This window comes from Xenopus tropicalis, chromosome 8 (assembly GCF_000004195.4).
Source record: "Xenopus tropicalis strain Nigerian chromosome 8, UCB_Xtro_10.0, whole genome shotgun sequence".
Lineage (NCBI taxonomy): Eukaryota > Metazoa > Chordata > Amphibia > Anura > Pipidae > Xenopus > Xenopus tropicalis.
Window position 1 is genome coordinate 35,737,887 of NC_030684.2, and position 21,533 is coordinate 35,759,419.

Consider the following 21,533-nt stretch of genomic DNA (forward strand, 5'->3'; position numbering starts at 1 on the left):
ATATATATATTATGCAGACGTAAATATTACTTTTTTATTTGTGAATTATAAATGTTGCTTTATTATAATAGATCAACTTATACATTATATTTAATTAATATTTTACAATAATGCATACAAGAACTATAGGTAAAGGTTAGAGAGTTCTAGAGCAACCTATATAACTGCATGTTTGACAAACTGGCCAGTCGAACAGCAGTAACCACATGGGGAATATGTACAGTAATTCAGTTTCCGCAAGTGTCAGATGAGAGAGGCAAAAAGACAGTGGAATAAAGAAGGGACAGAGAAAGGTGCACACAGTGAAGGAGAATTTAGAAATCACAAATTGTCAAGTAGTTGTGAAGGAAGAGAGGAGATAAGCCCTTATAGCCCTGGGTTCAGAGAGAAAAGGATGAAATATGGGAAAGACCACAAGTGACCTGCATGTTAGAAATTTGGTCCAGCAAGGGTAAGGGTTAATGGCTCCTTGTCCACCTCCAATCAGCATTCAGAGAAAGCCTTTTATAGATCCTGCCCACTCAGTCACATTGCCTGAGCAAATAGGTTTCTGTGTGTGTGATTAAGTGAAAATTCAGATGTAGGGAGTCAGGGTGTTCCAGTTAATCAACTATTGGGTTTGAATCTTGGCCGATCTGGCCTTGCTCTTGTATTTCCCTTGGTACTGTGTTAACTTTCTGTGTATGATCTGGCCCATACTCTGACCTTGCCTCTGCCTCGTGCCTGGTTACTGGTTCTGTCCTCTAGTAAAGGACCCGGCCCGCAGGTGAGGTTTGCTACACACAGCCACTCTCCTTCATGTGTAAAACTGGTACTAATTCTGGTAGCGTTTCCAGAAATATCCTTTGTTTATTGTATTAGTTCTGCAGATACTTTGTGTACCTAACCAGGAATGTTTTTGCCTTTAATTTGCACTGGGTTCCCAGTCACCGGGGTCCTATAAATCTGAATGCTTACAATACTTTTGTACGTAATATTTTGCTCAGGCCCAATAATCGCTGAATTCCACTGGGAATGAGCAACCCTTGATGGGCTAACTTAGCAGGTTGTAGCAATGGAGAAAATTGTGCAAAACCTGCAGATTCAAATGCTGCAATTACAGGGCCAAGTAGCCTAGGGTGCTGCAGGCCTCCTGTTATGGGCCTAAGATGCACCTTCCAGATAAGTCTGACTGGGCTATTCCCAAGGGGTCATTGCTTAATATAAATTAAAAAGCACTTGTTACCCAGATGATTCCATGAGAGTGGGGTTCATTTTGTCATTTTGAATTTGGTTCAGGGCGAGGCAATGGCTTGAGCAACCCCTTTGTTGGAGCATCACAGTCCTTAATTAGATTATTTAAATGGTTGAATCTGCTTAAGTCTGTCGCAAGATCAACATACTGTAGCCGAAATGCGCCATTTTTAAGGGCTACACTGCATGGGAGATTTTGATCAGATTTAGTGGGTGAGATTTTATCTGATCTAATCATGCTACAGAGAGCAATACTATGCAAAACCACAAGATTATGTGGTATCCTACCACCAGACTGTATATCAGCATGTTATGTTGGATGGGAAATTCTTTCATGTAGTTTACACATCAGATTTTTCCGTCAGTCCCATTATGTTTTGATCCATGCAACTACATTTGATTTCCAACAATGCATTTTGTCGATCTGACACCATTCAACAGAAGCTCCTGTCGATCTGACACCACTTGGAATGAATGGGCTCATAAATCTGTTTTCAGAAATGGGTTAGAAGTTAATATTAACAATGAGCTTGCTAGAACAGACCCCACAGATAATTTTGAAGAATTTATCAAGCTTGGCATTAAAATTGCCTTATGTCTTATTGAGAGACAGAGAGAATAAATGGGGGAAAAACTGTTTATTTCTCCTGAGGAAGCGTGCCTCCAGCATTTGGATATTGCTTTTATTCTTCTGTACACTGTAAGTAGCCTGCATTTTAGCAGGGGATTTGTTATTAAACATTTTTACACTATTTTCGATCTCCATTCTGCTTTTATATACATTGCGGATCCAGCTCCCACTACAATCAAAGCCTGTCCTGGGTATCCTTTTGCTTCATTTCAATTTTGTCTGGTGAGCATATACATTGGATCATATGAGCTGTTATCACACCTTTTAGCCACTAAGCACTATTGGGTGTTTGTTCTACTTAGCAATTTAATATATAAAAAAAAAACATTTTTGCACTAGATTTTGTTTTTTGTTTTACATGCACTTCCATCTACTTGATCATGCACATGTTAGTCAACCCAGCCTGCTTTAAAAAGCTGAGAAATACTTCCTAGTCCTCCCTTGGGTCAGTCCCTGCTATTTAAGAGTTGTAGTTCAACCTTTCCTCTCCCACACCTGAAATATCTAACTGTAGCTATCTTATTATGCCATGGCAGTCACAGGGTTGAGGGAACAGCCCTGATTGAGAGAATACCTTTTTCTACTGATCCCATGCTTTATCCTTTATCCGTCAAGGTGGCTAAAGACTCTTCTCTCCAGTCTCTTCATTATCCTTGGGTTTCCTTGGATACTGAACAAAAATCCCAAGATTACCTTGGTTGAGAGGTCTCTATCTTTTCCAGTCCCATAACATAAATAATAATTCATGTGAACCAAATAACATTCTGCCCCCTCCTGTATCCGTTCCTATACTTACTATGCTTCCTGCGTCTTATGATTTTTCAGATCTATTTAATAAGAAAAAGGCTGATACACGTCACCCTCTTTGTCCTTATGATTTCCCTATTGATCTGATTCCCAATGCTAAAATTCCCCAAGGGAGGGTTTTTTTTAACCTTTCACAGCCTGAACTCAAAGAACTACTTAAAAGAGAATCTTGAGAAGGGTTTATGTGTCATTTCCCATCTCCGGCCGGTGCCCCTGTCTTATTTGTTAAAAAGAAAGATGGTTCCTCATGACCATGTATTGATGTTAGTGAGCTGAATTTTTAAAACGGTTAAGAACAGGTATCTGTTGAAGTACTGCTTGTCTTGGGCAGAACCATTTATACTCCAAATTGAAAAAAGTGTTCCTTTGAGACATCTAACATTTAACTCTTGGGTGTTTAGATTTTGCCTAAAGGGGGTTTCTATGGATAGGGGGATGATGGAACTATTCTTTAATGGCCTGTTCCTTATTGTGGTAAAGAAGTTTATTGGTTTTGCTAATTTCACCCATTTTTTGCACCCATATGATTGTTTGGCTATGGGATGGTAGTAGTGATATGAGAGCATGTGTTACATGCGACTCTCTTTCTTAGGATGGGCCTTCGCTTAGGTGGAAGAGACCTGAATGGAGCTGAGGGTGTAGTTGAACTACAACTTACTGTAGCTGTGTAATGCAGGTGCAGTAAATATGGACGCCAGAGAGGTTCTTGCAGTTTAACTAGTTTATTGTCAGAGACAATGCAAAGCAGGGTTATCATACACTCACACAATCAGAGGTAGATGGTACAATAAAGTACACTCTGAGCAAGAAGAGAGGATGTACACCGGTTTATCCCACCTCTTGGTAGAGTCTGGGCAGGGTAAATACACCTGTCAGCCAATACCCCTGTGGAGGTAGTCTGGGTAGATATCTGCTCCTTCAGGTTGATAACCTCTAGCATATGAGTCCTCCAGGTGAGTAGGGATCAGGGTTTATTCTGGCCTGTCACTATCTCTACTCCGTGGCCCTACACTAAAGCTGGCCATACACGGGCAGATCCGCTCGCTTGGCGATGTCGCCAAGCAAGCAGATCTTCACCTGATATCCCCACCTACGGGTGGGCAATATTGGGGAGGCATGTAGGTGAATTCTACACGCGGCAAAGGGGCAGTCGGTTCGGGGGCCGCATCAACAAGCCGATGCGGTCCCCAATACTCCCAGATCTAATCTCTCCTTTGATGGGGCTATTAGATTGCCCTTTCTTACTATTGAAAAAGAGAGGAATGCAACGCAAGCAAACCCCAAAAGGATTCCCAGACAATAAATTTATGTAAAATAAGCAAATAATACCCAATATCAAGTTGGACCCGGGTGTTCAAACCCCGGGTCTGACACTATGGTTCAGAAAATCACACAATATATGTCGCTCAAACCGTATAAAAAACTGAGGAATCAGAGAATAGCTCACCACATGCCGATGGTGGTCCGGGTGCTCAAGGCCCCGAACCCGCAGCTGAAGGGGAAAATCTCCAAAGTTAGCATATGGAACGTAAAGCACTCCGGACACGTGAAGACTGCTAAAATCCAAAATTTATTTCTTCATGTTTTTAAAACAATGAACGCCTAACGCGTTTCGTGCCCTATTGAGGCACTTAATCATAGGCCCTTTCTTACTAGGTGCTGACTACTTCACTTTCCTAGAAAGTGCTATGACAAATCTGCTGTGCTTACTAAAACCTCGTTCGCGGGGCCCTGTCCCGAACTTCTCCACAGGGATGGTGTCCTCTGGGGTAAAATGGCTTTACTGGGGCCTGTTTTTGCTCCCAGTGGACCCTTGCACTGAGAAGAAGAGGCAGCCAAACAGGAAGTCACACCTCCTTGCTAGACACTGTATCAGTCTGCAGGGGGCGTAGACAACCAGACTAAACCAATAAGGTATAGTTTCATAACTGTAACCTGAGTACAAGGGCTTTTGCCCAATAACAGTAAAGATGTGAAGAGGTAGGATTTAAAGCCATAGGGAGCTTAAACCCATGGGTCCCTACAATTATATTGTATACCTTGTTATAAAACTTAGAATGTCAATACAAAATTTGAATTAAAAACATAATCTGGCGGTGGGGGTTTAACAAATATCTGTCACTTATGACAATCACTAACTCATGTGCTACCAACATATTTCTCAGTGAGAATAGAGCTTTCTATGTTGTAATTATAGTAAGTAGCCAATGTTTTCCACACAATGGAGTTATTTATTTAGTACATGGAAATGATTTAGGCAACTGGCCTGGAGCATGCTTGTGCTGAATCACTTCCTAATGCAATTAATGAGGCTTTTGGCCTGGTATATGATTATAATATTTCTAATGGTACCTGCCAAATTACACAACAGTTCCTTGTATTTTTTTTGTAGACTTCACTATGTAATTTCCTATCCCACACTTAATTACCTCTCATTAGGAATCGGAATATACCTATAATTCCAAGAGGTATTCTAAGGCTATGACTTCAGCCATTTTAGAACCTAAGGAAAATGTTCATATTGTTCACCCAGTAAAGGACTTCCTTAATTGCAGCAACATCATCCATATATTAAAGGGGTTGTTCACCTTTGAGTTAACTTTTAGTGTGATGCAGAGAGTAATATTCTGAGACAGTTTGCAATTGGTCTTCATTTTTCATTATTTGTAGTTATTTCACTTTTTGTTCAGCAGCTCTGCAGTTTGGTATTTTAGCAATGTTTGGTTGCTAGGGTCCAAATTACCTTAGCAACCAGGGAGCGGTTTGAATGAGAGGATGGTAAATTAATAGGAGAGGATATGAATAGAAAAACAAGTTATAAAATGTAATAATAATAATAAAATTGTAGCCTCACAGAGCAATAGTTTTTTTTGGCTACCAGGGTCAGTGACCCCCATTTGAAAGCTGCAAAGAGTTAGAAGAATAACCAATTATTATTTTCTTCATTTTTTTAAGTAACTTTTTTTTTTACTTTATTTCATTCATGCCACAGAGTGTCTTTTGTGGTTTGGCAGCTCCTATAGGTTATACAGGTATGAGACCTGTTATCCAGAATGCTTGAGACCTGGGATTTTCCGGATAAGGGATCTTTCCGTAATTTGGATCTCCATAACTTAAGTCTGCTAAAAATCATTTAAATATTGAATAAACCCAATAGGCTTAGGCATCAAGTATAAGGTACTGTTTTATTATTACAGAGAAAAAGGAAATCATTTTTAAAAATATAAATTATCAGTTTATAATCGAGTCTATGGGAGATGGGCTTTTTGTAATTCGGAACTTTCTGGATAATGGGTTTCTGGATAAGAGATCCCATACCTGTACTGTAAACTGAATGGATGCAGATTTAATAGGATTTTTAAAAAATAGTTCTATTAACTCAAGAACCCAGTTACTAAAAAATAAAACAAGAAAATAATAATTAGTTATAATTGGACAGCAGGCTTCCCTTTGGTCAGTCGGCTTATGGGACACCTGATATCTAAAGCAGGCAAAATCCATACTTGAGTTTCATGGCGAAGCTGGTCAGGGTTTCTATAGCTAAGGGTCCTTACACATGTTTTTGCCTACGTTCCCCTGAGCTTACAAGTAGTGCAGCCCAGTAAGTTCATTTAGTTTGTACTCATTTTGGCACAGGCAAATGCTGAACACAGTCAGTGGAATGACACAAAGTGTAAAAAAAATATATATATATGTATCTTGTAATACTTGTGAAGTATAAATATATAAATAATAAAAAAATATAAATAATATTAATATCACTTATAAATTAGTGAGATCATAGGGGCTTCTTTATCAAAGTCTGAATTTCGGACTTCAAGAAGTATGAGTGGGAAAAAATTGTATTAGATACAAAAATTTTGGATCGCATCGTGGTTGTACGAAAATATCGTGGTACGATCCGAAAGTTCCAGAACGCTCAGGACCAAGGGTATTCTGGATAAGGGGTCTTTCTGTAATTTGTATTTCCATAAATCAATAAAACATTAATTAAACCCAATAGGATTGTTTTGCATCCAACATTGATTAATTATATCATAGCTGGGATCAATTACAAGGTACTGTTTTATTACTACAGAGAAAAAGGAAATCAGTTTTACAATTCTGAATTATTTGATTAAAATAGTGTCTATGGGAGACGGGCTTTCCGTAATTCGGAGCTTTCTGGATAACAGGTTTACGGATAAGGGATCCCATACCAGTATTTTGTTCCAGGCCCAGCCATCAAGGAGGACGGGTCTGTTTATGTGCTATTTGATATTTATTGTATTAGTCATTATGCATGTATACACATGTTATACACAGTTACAAAAAAGCAAAGCTAGTAGGCTGCTTTTACGACAGAGAAAAAAAAACATAGTTAATTGTGTCTGAAAATACACTGTGCTGACTGTACCTGGTACGTAAATGCACCTTTAACTAAGGTTCTTTTTTGTTAACTGTTGAAATGTGTCTAAATTGTGACACTATGCTGCCATCTACCTGATAGCTATAAAGCCATTGCACTGTGAAAATGCTCTTTGCATGTACATACTGTATATGGGATATCTTTTGTGGAAACCCAGTATCCAGAATACTTTGAATTCTAGTAAGGCCGTCTACAATAGACCCCATTTTACTTATTCATTTATTTCCCCTTATTTATATAGCACTGACACATTTCCACAGGGCTTTACACAGATTATTCATCATTCCCTGTCCAGAGAAGCTTACAATCTAGGGTCACATTACATTCCTGCACACTATGGTCAATTTACTCAGAAGGCAATTCACCTGCTTCTATGTTTTTAGAGTGTGTAAGGAAACTGGAGTACCCAGAGGAAAAACATACAGATATGGGAAAAACATACAAACTCCTTGCAGATAGCATCCCAGTGCTGCAAGGCAGAGGTGCTACCCACTGAGCCACCTTGCTGCCCCTTTTTAAGCAAAAGGATTGTTTTTTAAAATATTAAATGAAACAATATCTTGTAGCCAAGCTTTGGGATTTTCTCTAGTGTATTTTTCTGCCACAATTTATTATCACCCTCAGCATTTTAATTTTCTCTTATTTTATGGCACAGAACATTCTAGATCACAATCAGTTTAATTACAGTACATTTATAGTGACTACATTTTCTACACTGGAGAGATTAAACATTAGCCAAAGAAACCACTGAACTTTAATGCTAATGTCACACATAGCATAGAGCAGCAGCAGTAGCGTGTTTGTTCTACCTCAGGCAATTAATCAAATGCCAATTCTGCTTACTGTATGTCTAATACCATTCAACTGAATGGCATTTACCTGTCACTGTGCACAGAGAGTGCATTTTGGGCTGAAAAATTCATACTTGATTGTTTACAGGTTAAAATGAACTACTAGTGTGTAATGAGAGGCATTGAAACCAATGGCTTTAGAACTGAGCAGTACAGGTGTTTGCTAGATTTTTTGCTTCAGTAGAGAAAGCACAATATGTACCCAAAGCTAATGGCGAGTGCAGCATTTCAGCAAGTGGAGAAATTGGTAATATTCCACAGTGTCTCTTGTCATTGGAAAATGAAAATATTTTTAATTCACGAGTAATGACTGGTAGTTTTCATTGACAGGAAATGTATATGGGGCATTTCACCACTGGCTGAAATATTCCTGTTGAGAAATACTATATGTCCATTAGTATAAAAAAATACATGTATGGAATCTTAACCTCTACTGCAGGGATATCAAACTCAATCACATAAGGGGGCTGAAATCTAAAACACAGGGTAATTCGCGGGCCGAATTTTTTATTAAGATACTTAGTACAGGTATGGGATCCCTTAACCGGAAACCCGTTATCCAGAAAGTTCCGAATTACGGAAAGGCCATGTCCCATAGACTCCATTATAAGCAAATAATTCAAATTTTTAAAAATGATTTCCTTTTTCTCTGTAATAATAAAACAGAACCTTGTACTTGATCCCAACTAAGATATAATTAATCCTTATTGGAGGCAAAACAAGCCTATTGGGTTTATTTAATATTTAAATTATTTTTATGGAGATCCAAATTACGGAAAGATCCCTTATGCGGAAAACCCCAGGTCTCGAGCATTTTGGATAACAGGTTCCATACCTGTAGTTGAAGGATAAATCCTTCCTCACCCTGAAACACCAAATGGCAACCTAAATCTGGTGCACCCATCCCCCATATTGATTGACAATTTATAGTTACATATAGTTACATAGTTACATAGGGTTGAAAAAAGACCAGTGTCCATCAAGTTCAACCCTTCCGAGTAAACCCAGCACACCTAACCCCCACCTACCAATCTATACACTCACACAAGAACTCATCCAGGCCCTCTTAAAGGCATTAACAGAATCTGCCATTACCACATCTCTAGGAAGGGCATTCCACAACCTCACTGCCCTCATCGTGAAAAAAACACCTACGCTGCTTCAAATGGAAGCTCAGTTCCTCTAATCTAAAGGGGGGGCCTCTGGTGCGTTGATTGTTTTTATGGGAAAAAAGAACATCCCCCATCTGCCTATAATCCCCTCTAATGTACTTGTACAGAGTAATCATGTCCCCTCGCAAGCACCAGAGAAAACATCCTCAACCTTGACAGTCTAACCTCATAGTTTAACTCTTCCATCCCCTTTAGGGCTCTGGCACACGGGGGAGATTAGTCGCCCGCGACAAAACTCCCTGTTCGCGGGCGACTAATCTCCCCCGTGTGCCAGAGCCCTTACCAGTTTAGTTGCAGTGTCTGCACTCTCTCCAGCTCATTAATATCCTTCTTAAGGACTGGAGCCAAAACTGCACTGCATACTCAAGGTGAGGCCTTACCAGGGACCTATAAAGGGGCAAAATTATGTTCTCATCCCTTGAGTCAATGCCCTTTTTTATACAAGACAGCACTTTATTTGCTTTAGTAGCCACAGAATGACACTGCCCGGAATTAGACAACTTGTTATCAACAAAAACCCCCAGATCCTTCTCCATTAAGGATACCCCCTAACACACTACCATTCAGTAGATAGTAGATAAGTTTTCTTTTTATAGCATAAACATGCTTTTATCTTATGAAGATAAAAATCATTCTTATTTTGATTGTCTGCCTTCCAGGAAATATTTGGCAGTAATAAAAGTGAATGGAATTGCTGTGGAATGTTTTCTACTTGTTCTCAAAATGAAAGTACCCAAGCCCAAGCATATTTTGGATGATAATTGCATTTCATTTATGAGGTGTTTCCCCAATGACTATAATGGATATAAATTCACAGCGTTAATTGTCTTGAGACTTTCCTCAAAAACATTGTAGTTAATTGAATCACTTCACAAAGATTTCATTGTAATCAGAGAAAAAATATTTGGGAAAATTCAATTTGGACTTTTCCTGACAGAATTTCCAGACTTGAACCTGTAAATCTGCCAATTAGGGTTCTGTGCCAAGTAATGAATGGCTCTTGCCCCATCAGATATAAAAGCATATATAGAGCTAGAGTTTATGTAATATATCCTGCTGTTGGTGTTCACTCTAATCAATATTATAAAGTTTTACGACCCCTATAAAGAGAGTGTATTCGTGTCATAATACTAAGTAGGTGAGTAGATTTCAAGTTCACCTCAATATCTCTGTTATTTTCATGAACGATGTGATTGATCTGGCTGTCTAGTAAATAACTACCTATGTGAACTAATGATAAAATTGGATGAAATTTAGACAACTCCCTGAGTTAATAATAAACACAATTAGATTACTAAAACAAGCATTCTACATTCCAGTCTTAACTAGACGTGTGCCAGAGATCCCTAAATTGCTGTATCACGGTAATACTCACACATAGATAATAACTGAGGTTGAAAAAAAAAAAGATATCCATCAAGTTCAACCTTTTCTTTTTAAATTAAACCTGCCTAACTGCTAGCTGATTCAGAGAAAGACAAAATCAAAAATATCTCTAAAGTCTCTCCAGGTTTCCTAAGGGAAAAAAAAAATCCTTCCCAACAGTGACTTGACCAAGTCTCTAGATCAGGGATCCCCAACCTTTTTTACCTGTGAGCCAAATGTAAAAAGAGTTGGGGAGCAACACAAGCATGAAAAATGTTCATAAGGGTGCCAAATAAGGGCTGTGATTGGCTATTTGGTAGCCCCCTATATGGACTGACAGCCTATAGAAGGCTCTGTTTGGCAGCCAAAACTTGCCCAAAAGCCAGGAATTCAAAAATAAGCCCCTACTTTGAGGCCACTGGGAGCAACATCCAAGGGGTTGGGGAGCAACGTGTTGTTCCTGAGGCACTGGTTGGGGATCACTGCTCTAGATCATCTTTATTATTTTAGGGATTATTCCTGTATCCCTGTATTTTCTCATGTGCTATGTGACATGTCACAACTCTCACTTTTTATGCCTTATACCTCCTTTTTTCAAATCAGAATTATTGTTCTCATGTCTGCTGCAAGCACCAACTGGTGAGTAAAGCATTTCTATATGATCCCCTTATATATTTATACATAGTTATCATATCCCCCCTTAAGACCCTCTTCTGCAGTGTAAAATTCCTGCTTGGCCAGCCTTAGTTCAAAACTGAGAATCTCCATACCCTTTAGCCCCTTACTGGTACTTTGTAAAGGTGAAGACATATAGCTGCAGCCATAACATTCTTCACTAAGGGGCAGATTTACTAAAGCTAGAATGACGAATGAAAATATGAGTTTATTGTCCAAAAATCACTATCTTTCGAGCCAAAAAATTCATCTTTATTGTTCCCAAACATAAAGTGTTCCAGCGGCCATTTTAGGACCATTGGCACTCATTCTTGGAAAACAATAATGTGTTTAAGTTTCACTTAGAACTATGTGAAAACAATGATGGGATTAACTTCCCCTTGAAACTGTGTGAAATAGAAAGCAATGATGGGATGGAATGGGATGTGAAATTTGGCTAAATCCCAGTACAGTTTTGCAGGATGTGGCAGAATTCTCTGTTCTTAGTCGAACCAAATCTAACTACTTAAAGGAAAACTAAACCCCTAGAATCACTAAAACATTCATTAAACCCAATAGGATAGTTTTTCTGCCAATAAGGATTAATTATATCTTAGTTGGGATCAAATATAAGGTACTGTTTTATTAATACAGTGAAATAGGAAATCAATTTTAAAATTCGACATTATTTGATTAAAATGGAGTCTATGGGAGATGGGCTTTCCGTAATTTGGAGCTTTCTGGATAACAGGTTTCCGTATAATGGATCCCTTACCTGTACTAATGGTACATTTGCCACCATGAGTACTAACTGTGGTCATTCCAAATGCATAATAAAAAAAAAAGGGTAACTAAATAATAAGGTTACGGGTCAATCTCTCAGCAATGGTCTGGTTCAGAGATCCTTAATAGGTGCCGTAAATCCAAAGATAACATTCTGTCTATTGAAAGAAAACTTAATTTCAAGCAACTTTCCTACAGAGATGTCAATTAAAACTTTTTAGTGGTTTTGAAGTTCTTTATAAATATAACTGCAGCTGACAGCACTATTTGTCTGAAGTTTTACTCTTAAAAAAGTGAAAAAGTCAGATTTTATCTCACCTCCATTTCCCACAAAGTCCTGCATGCTTTATCACAGGTATGTTATTCAGCCACCTTCTGCTACAATGTTTTCATAGTGAGAACCAGCAGTGCAGAGAGTAGCAAGGGAGAGGCAGACACTGCTTCATCAATGATAACCACAAATGACTTCAAAACCACTGACAGTTTTAATGAATGTATATTGCATCACTCAGAATTAAGTTTTCTTTCATTGGATTAAATTGTATTTTTTCGTTCTAAGATAATCCGTTTAGGGGCTTTTCCTTGTTTTTTCTAAATAATATTAGTTTGTATTTGTCTAATGATCACTGAAACAGGACAATGTTTTCAGTTCTGTATGGGTTTCTACATAGCAGTAACCTAAATGTTCTCTGCTTATGTAGTGCCATGTAGTTCTGGCCTAAACACTTTTATAGGTTTCTATGTGTTGTGTTTTCACCCAATTTACACAAATAGGCTGGGGAGTTAATTCCTTTCAGATAATATACAGGGCTAAATAATGAGATACTAACCTGCTATGAGTCCCTAAGGAATACCTGCCAGATAGGACAGTTAGCGAGCAGTGCTGATGAGCAGTCTCTAGACAGCAGTGAATGTGATCCTTGGGCAGCGTATGTGATCCTTGGGCAGCGTGAGCAGTCTCTGGACAGCAGTGTATGTGATCCTTGGGCAGCGTGAGCAGTCTCTAGACAGCTTTATATGTGATCCTTGGGCAGTGTGAGCAGTCTCTAGACAGCAGTGTATGTAATCCTTGGGCAGGGTGAGCAGTCTCTAGACAGCAGTGTATGTGATCCTTGGGCAGGGTGAGCAGTCTCTAGACAGCAGTGTATGTGATCCTTGGGCAGCGTGAGCAGTCTCTAGATAGCAGTGTATGTGATCCTTGGGCAGCGTGAGCAGTCTCTAGGCAGCAGTGTATGTGATCCTTGGGCAGCGTGAGCAGTCTCTAGACAGCAGTGTATGTGATCCTTGGGCAGCGTGAGCAGTCTCTAGGCAGCAGTGTATGTGATCCTTGGGCAGCATGAGCAGTCTCTAGACAGCAGTGTATGTGATCCTTGGGCAGCGTGAGCAGTCTCTAGACAGCAGTGTATGTGATCCTTGGGCAGCGTGAGCAGTCTCTAGACAGAAGTGTATGTGATCCTGGGGCAGTGTGAGCAGTCTCTAGACAGCAGTGTATGTGATCCTTGGGCAGTGTGAGCAGTCTCTAGACAGCAGTGTATGTGATCCTTGGGCAGGGTGAGCAGTCTCTAGACAGCAGTGTATGTGATCCTTGGGCAGGGTGAGCAGTCTCTAGACAGCAGTGTATGTGATCCTTGGGCAGCGTGAGCAGTCTCTAGATAGCAGTGTATGTGATCCTTGGGCAGCGTGAGCAGTCTCTAGGCAGCAGTGTATGTGATCCTTGGGCAGCGTGAGCAGTCTCTAGGCAGCAGTGTATGTGATCCTTGGGCAGCGTGAGCAGTCTCTAGGCAGCAGTGTATGTGATCCTTGGGCAGCATGAGCAGTCTCTAGACAGCAGTGTATGTGATCCTTGGGCAGCGTGAGCAGTCTCTAGACAGCAGTGTATGTGATCCTTGGGCAGCGTGAGCAGTCTCTAGACAGAAGTGTATGTGATCCTGGGGCAGTGTGAGCAGTCTCTAGACAGCAGTGAATGTGATCCTTGGGCAGCGTGATCAGTCTCTAGACAGCAGTGTATGTGATCCTTGGGCAGCGTGAGCAGTCTCTAGACAGAAGTGTATGTGATCCTTGGGCAGGAAAGTAACAATCACGGGGGGTACCATATGTTGGGCACCCTTTGGTCATTATAATCACTTACCTGATACCCTGGGCAGGAGTTCCTGTTAGCAGAAAGCTGCACTGGCCATGGTATTTCTGTATAAGCACCATGGAGCAACCTTCTTCTCTTTTTACTTTGTGCTGGGTGTGTATGTGGAGTAGAATGTAAAGCTGAACTTTAAGCAAAAAAGCTGCATTTTTCTCTCTACTGTGCATGTGTCAGCCCCGGGCCATCAAATAATAAAGAAGCAGAAAAAGATGATCGCTCTGTGGTTCTCACACAAAAGTACCCCAAGCCAGAGCAGTTTTCTGCTAATGAGCACATGGTATCAGGTATGCTATTATAATCACTGGGGGGTAGAGTTTAATATTTGGTACCCCCCAGTGATTTTAACTGTACTTCTTCTTAAATTACTTCTCCAAATGACTACTATTCAAATAAATATCTTGCCCATTTTTGAGGGTTTGTAATAAAAAACAATATGGATAAATATGCCTACTGTTAACCCACAGTGCAATGTTGCAATTTACCCCCAAAAAATACCTTCAAGCATGTCTTTAAATCTTGTATTATGTGTAATTAACATTTGCAGTGTAATGGAAATGCAACTGAATACTTGATATGCACATACTATTCTAGTACCTTCTATGTACCATAGTAATAGTGTATGGTGAGTTAGTCGCTGACGATAGATCTCTGCTACCGCAGCCGATTAACCTCTCCGAAATGCCTTTCCACCAGCAACAATAGGGGTCGCCGGTGGAAAGGCCTATACATCGTTATGGCTTTCCGAAGTGGTGCAGGAGAACTTTGCGCAACTTTGGAAAGCCAAAGAGATGCATTTCGGAGCATTTAGTCGCCCACAGTAACAGAGATCCATCACAGCCGGCTAAATTGCTCCATTAGACATTAGCATTAGGATACAAATCAGATACAAATACATAGATTGCAAGCAATCTCCTTCCAAGGCACTGCCTTTACAGATTAGCAGAAGAGATGCCTCCCAACAATTTTTTTTTTATATTATTCTTCCATTTTTATAGCATACGGCTGTAACAGGCTAGATCCATTTCTCTTCATGAAACATTGCTTGAGTTTAGTACTGATCTTGGCCCTTTCGGCATTCCCACACTGACGGGGTTGCTTAATTGATCATCATTAGAGGACTGTCCCTTCCCCTTACTGAGACATTATTCTGCAATCCTTCCTTTCAGTTTCAAAAACAGGCAGATTATGTGCTGCTTTTCAGAGGTTTTATATTTGGCAAATTATATCAATATAATACAAAAGAGCTATAATTATCTTGTAAAATATATCCATATAATTAGTCTTTAGTGGGGTCACTTATCATAACTCGATAAAAAAATGTGTATTACAAACCACTTTTTTATAAGTTTTATAAACTTTATCATCTAACAATTTGTAGCATCAGCTTTAATTGTCTAGCTGCACAGACCACAAACGGCCTCCAGAGGGCAGCAGAAACCTGCAGTTCTACACCTGGTAATGCAGTCAGTGCCCAGAATAACATTTACAGGTTATAGAAATACTCCCCAATTCCAGCAATTAGACTTCACAGGAAGAAGCTTCTGGGCATCAACACATGGAGGCATATTTATCAAAAATCAAATAAAAAAAATCAAATCAAAAATGGAAAAATCATGAACTAAAACTTCTATCTATCTCCACATAGAGGTGGTCCTCATCCTGAAGGCATGCATATTGGTAAAAGATTCACTCTCTTGGCAACCTTACCACCCACTTTCAGGTTGTGTTTCTTCCCTTGGGATGCCACCCCTCATAGTGATTGGCCAATTTGGGAAATTACTAATCAGTTCATGAAATACAATGTTATTTTAAATTGCAGAGTGATTGATGCTGTGGCAAAATTGTGGGAATACATTATTCAGGGGTAACTCCCTATTGTGGCCTTGTCCCTTAGAACTCCTCTCTGACCTAATATACTTATATTGTTCTCATGTCTGCTGCAAGCACCAACTGGTGAGTAAAGCATTTCTATATGATCCCCTTATATATTTATACATAGTTATCATATCCCCCCTTAAGACCCTCTTCTGCAGTGTAAAATTCCTGCTTGGCCAGCCTTAGTTCAAAACTGAGAATCTCCATACCCTTTAGCCCCTTACTGGTACTTTGTAAAGGTGAAGACATATAGCTGCAGCCATAACATTCTTCACTAAGGGGCAGATTTACTAAAGCTAGAATGACGAATGAAAATATGAGTTTATTGTCCAAAAATCACTATCTTTCGAGCCAAAAAATTCATCTTTATTGTTCCCAAACATAAAGTGTTCCAGCGGCCATTTTAGGACCATTGGCACTCATTCTTGGAAAACAATAATGTGTTTAAGTTTCACTTAGAACTATGTGAAAACAATGATGGGATTAACTTCCCCTTGAAACTGTGTGAAATAGAAAGCAATGATGGGATGGAATGGGATGTGAAATTTGGCTAAATCCCAGTACAGTTTTGCAGGATGTGGCAGAATTCTCTGTTCTTAGTCGAACCAAATCTAACTACTTAAAGGAAAACTAAACCCCTAGAATCACTAAAACATTCATTAAACCCAATAGGATAGTTTTTCTGCCAATAAGGATTAATTATATCTTAGTTGGGATCAAATATAAGGTACTGTTTTATTAATACAGTGAAATAGGAAATCAATTTTAAAATTCGACATTATTTGATTAAAATGGAGTCTATGGGAGATGGGCTTTCCGTAATTTGGAGCTTTCTGGATAACAGGTTTCCGTATAATGGATCCCTTACCTGTACTAATGGTACATTTGCCACCATGAGTACTAACTGTGGTCATTCCAAATGCATAATAAAAAAAAAAGGGTAACTAAATAATAAGGTTACGGGTCAATCTCTCAGCAATGGTCTGGTTCAGAGATCCTTAATAGGTGCCGTAAATCCAAAGATAACATTCTGTCTATTGAAAGAAAACTTAATTTCAAGCAACTTTCCTACAGAGATGTCAATTAAAACTTTTTAGTGGTTTTGAAGTTCTTTATAAATATAACTGCAGCTGACAGCACTATTTGTCTGAAGTTTTACTCTTAAAAAAGTGAAAAAGTCAGATTTTATCTCACCTCCATTTCCCACAAAGTCCTGCATGCTTTATCACAGGTATGTTATTCAGCCACCTTCTGCTACAATGTTTTCATAGTGAGAACCAGCAGTGCAGAGAGTAGCAAGGGAGAGGCAGACACTGCTTCATCAATGATAACCACAAATGACTTCAAAACCACTGACAGTTTTAATGAATGTATATTGCATCACTCAGAATTAAGTTTTCTTTCATTGGATTAAATTGTATTTTTTCGTTCTAAGATAATCCGTTTAGGGGCTTTTCCTTGTTTTTTCTAAATAATATTAGTTTGTATTTGTCTAATGATCACTGAAACAGGACAATGTTTTCAGTTCTGTATGGGTTTCTACATAGCAGTAACCTAAATGTTCTCTGCTTATGTAGTGCCATGTAGTTCTGGCCTAAACACTTTTATAGGTTTCTATGTGTTGTGTTTTCACCCAATTTACACAAATAGGCTGGGGAGTTAATTCCTTTCAGATAATATACAGGGCTAAATAATGAGATACTAACCTGCTATGAGTCCCTAAGGAATACCTGCCAGATAGGACAGTTAGCGAGCAGTGCTGATGAGCAGTCTCTAGACAGCAGTGAATGTGATCCTTGGGCAGCGTATGTGATCCTTGGGCAGCGTGAGCAGTCTCTGGACAGCAGTGTATGTGATCCTTGGGCAGCGTGAGCAGTCTCTAGACAGCTTTATATGTGATCCTTGGGCAGTGTGAGCAGTCTCTAGACAGCAGTGTATGTGATCCTTGGGCAGGGTGAGCAGTCTCTAGACAGCAGTGTATGTGATCCTTGGGCAGGGTGAGCAGTCTCTAGACAGCAGTGTATGTGATCCTTGGGCAGCGTGAGCAGTCTCTAGATAGCAGTGTATGTGATCCTTGGGCAGCGTGAGCAGTCTCTAGGCAGCAGTGTATGTGATCCTTGGGCAGCGTGAGCAGTCTCTAGACAGCAGTGTATGTGATCCTTGGGCAGCGTGAGCAGTCTCTAGGCAGCAGTGTATGTGATCCTTGGGCAGCATGAGCAGTCTCTAGACAGCAGGGCCTGGGGGCAGTTAGGGTATGTGATCCTTGGGCAGCGTGAGCAGTCTCTAGACAGAAGTGTATGTGATCCTGGGGCAGTGTGAGCAGTCTCTAGACAGCAGTGAATGTGATCCTTGGGCAGCGTGATCAGTCTCTAGACAGCAGTGTATGTGATCCTTGGGCAGCGTGAGCAGTCTCTAGACAGCAGTGAATGTGATCCTTGGGCAGCGTGATCAGTCTCTAGACAGCAGTGTATGTGATCCTTGGGCAGGGTGAGCAGTCTCTGGACAGCAGTGAATGTGATCCTTGGGCAGCGTATGTGATCCTTGGGCAGCGTGAGCAGTCTCTGGACAGCAGTGTATGTGATCCTTGGGCAGCGTGAGCAGTCTCTGGACAGCAGTGTATGTGATCCTTGGGCAGCGTGAGCAGTCTCTAGACAGCAGTGTATGTGATCCTTGGGCAGCGTGAGCAGTCTCTAGACAGAAGTGTATGTGATCCTTGGGCAGGAAAGTAACAATCACGGGGGGTACCATATGTTGGGCACCCTTTGGTCATTATAATCACTTACCTGATACCCTGGGCAGGAGTTCCTGTTAGCAGAAAGCTGCACTGGCCATGGTATTTCTGTATAAGCACCATGGAGCAACCTTCTTCTCTTTTTACTTTGTGCTGGGTGTGTATGTGGAGTAGAATGTAAAGCTGAACTTTAAGCAAAAAAGCTGCATTTTTCTCTCTACTGTGCATGTGTCAGCCCCGGGCCATCAAATAATAAAGAAGCAGAAAAAGATGATCGCTCTGTGGTTCTCACACAAAAGTACCCCAAGCCAGAGCAGTTTTCTGCTAATGAGCACATGGTATCAGGTATGCTATTATAATCACTGGGGGGTAGAGTTTAATATTTGGTACCCCCCAGTGATTTTAACTGTACTTCTTCTTAAATTACTTCTCCAAATGACTACTATTCAAATAAATATCTTGCCCATTTTTGAGGGTTTGTAATAAAAAACAATATGGATAAATATGCCTACTGTTAACCCACAGTGCAATGTTGCAATTTACCCCCAAAAAATACCTTCAAGCATGTCTTTAAATCTTGTATTATGTGTAATTAACATTTGCAGTGTAATGGAAATGCAACTGAATACTTGATATGCACATACTATTCTAGTACCTTCTATGTACCATAGTAATAGTGTATGGTGAGTTAGTCGCTGACGATAGATCTCTGCTACCGCAGCCGATTAACCTCTCCGAAATGCCTTTCCACCAGCAACAATAGGGGTCGCCGGTGGAAAGGCCTATACATCGTTATGGCTTTCCGAAGTGGTGCAGGAGAACTTTGCGCAACTTTGGAAAGCCAAAGAGATGCATTTCGGAGCATTTAGTCGCCCACAGTAACAGAGATCCATCACAGCCGGCTAAATTGCTCCATTAGACATTAGCATTAGGATACAAATCAGATACAAATACATAGATTGCAAGCAATCTCCTTCCAAGGCACTGCCTTTACAGATTAGCAGAAGAGATGCCTCCCAACAATTTTTTTTTTATATTATTCTTCCATTTTTATAGCATACGGCTGTAACAGGCTAGATCCATTTCTCTTCATGAAACATTGCTTGAGTTTAGTACTGATCTTGGCCCTTTCGGCATTCCCACACTGACGGGGTTGCTTAATTGATCATCATTAGAGGACTGTCCCTTCCCCTTACTGAGACATTATTCTGCAATCCTTCCTTTCAGTTTCAAAAACAGGCAGATTATGTGCTGCTTTTCAGAGGTTTTATATTTGGCAAATTATATCAATATAATACAAAAGAGCTATAATTATCTTGTAAAATATATCCATATAATTAGTCTTTAGTGGGGTCACTTATCATAACTCGATAAAAAAATGTGTATTACAAACCACTTTTTTATAAGTTTTATAAACTTTATCATCTAACAATTTGTAGCATCAGCTTTAATTGTCTAGCTGCACAGACCACAAACGGCCTCCAGAGGGCAGCAGAAACCTGCAGTTCTACACCTGGTAATGCAGTCAGTGCCCAGAATAACATTTACAGGTTATAGAAATACTCCCCAATTCCAGCAATTAGACTTCACAGGAAGAAGCTTCTGGGCATCAACACATGGAGGCATATTTATCAAAAATCAAATAAAAAAAAATCAAATCAAAAATGGAAAAATCATGAACTAAAACTTCTATCTATCTCCACATAGAGGTGGTCCTCATCCTGAAGGCATGCATATTGGTAAAAGATTCACTCTCTTGGCAACCTTACCACCCACTTTCAGGTTGTGTTTCTTCCCTTGGGATGCCACCCCTCATAGTGATTGGCCAATTTGGGAAATTACTAATCAGTTCATGAAATACAATGTTATTTTAAATTGCAGAGTGATTGATGCTGTGGCAAAATTGTGGGAATACATTATTCAGGGGTAACTCCCTATTGTGGCCTTGTCCCTTAGAACTCCTCTCTGACCTAATATACTTATAGAGTATACCAGGGGGTGCACTATTTACAGTACATTGGTTGTGCATTGCTATAACTGTATTGTCACTTATTCAAGTGATGATTTAACTTGGGTATGCTGAATTAGTTGGAATTGCATTGATATGGATGATATAATCCCCACCTTTAGAGAATGGTTAAAGCTATACATAACATCTAATGTAATGCCTGTTGTTTTAATCTTTTCTAGATGTGATGCCAAAAGGAGATGAACCAATGAAAATGGAGACTGCCAAGAAAGATGCCCCACAATGCGTATCTGGGGGCTGACGAATGTAAAGCCAGGCACTTGCCTGGGAGCTAATGATATACAATGCCCAATGTTACTATCACAGGAGAAAAGAAGAAACACTTGTGTCTCAATACACCTGAAAACAAATGTAGTTTAGCAAAAACATCAAAACATTACAAATGACCATATTAGTAAGATTCGGAAGAAATGCCCAAATTTACTTAGTTCATATATCAGCAGAATATATTGAAGTCTGTAGAGCAATGACAGGCAGTGACGAATGGTGACAGCTTTATAAACTTCCGTCACAGGGGGATGAGGCTGTCGGAAAATAACCTGATCTGTCATTTCTGCAGCATTTTACCTTTCATGCAAAGAATAAACAAATAAAGAATTCTTGACTAAAACGAATGTATTCAGTCAACAAACTACATGAACAGATTCTTTTCTGCCATTGAAGGTTACGTAATGGCCTCAGAGTGGTAGCCCAATCTGTGCTACTTTATTATATGTCTGCTGCATCCAAACTATGGAGCTTGTGGCACAGGACTGTTGGACTCAAGTGGGGTCGTGCAATAACAACACTAAAGGTGGCCATACACATAGCAATTTCGACGAGTCGACAGTTATCCTTAGCCTTTTGCGGCATCGATC

The 21,533-nt window shown here is 39.8% G+C and overlaps 1 long non-coding RNA gene across 1 annotated transcript; it reads left to right on the forward strand.

Moving 5' to 3' along the window:
• The first annotated feature begins 564 nt into the window (after window positions 1-564).
• Window positions 565-21,013, forward strand: LOC116406928. Its single transcript, XR_004219892.1, has 3 exons — window positions 565-766; window positions 2,028-2,086; window positions 20,838-21,013. It is a non-coding gene; the product is annotated as an uncharacterized LOC116406928 (long non-coding RNA).
• The last annotated feature ends 520 nt before the right edge of the window (window positions 21,014-21,533 follow it).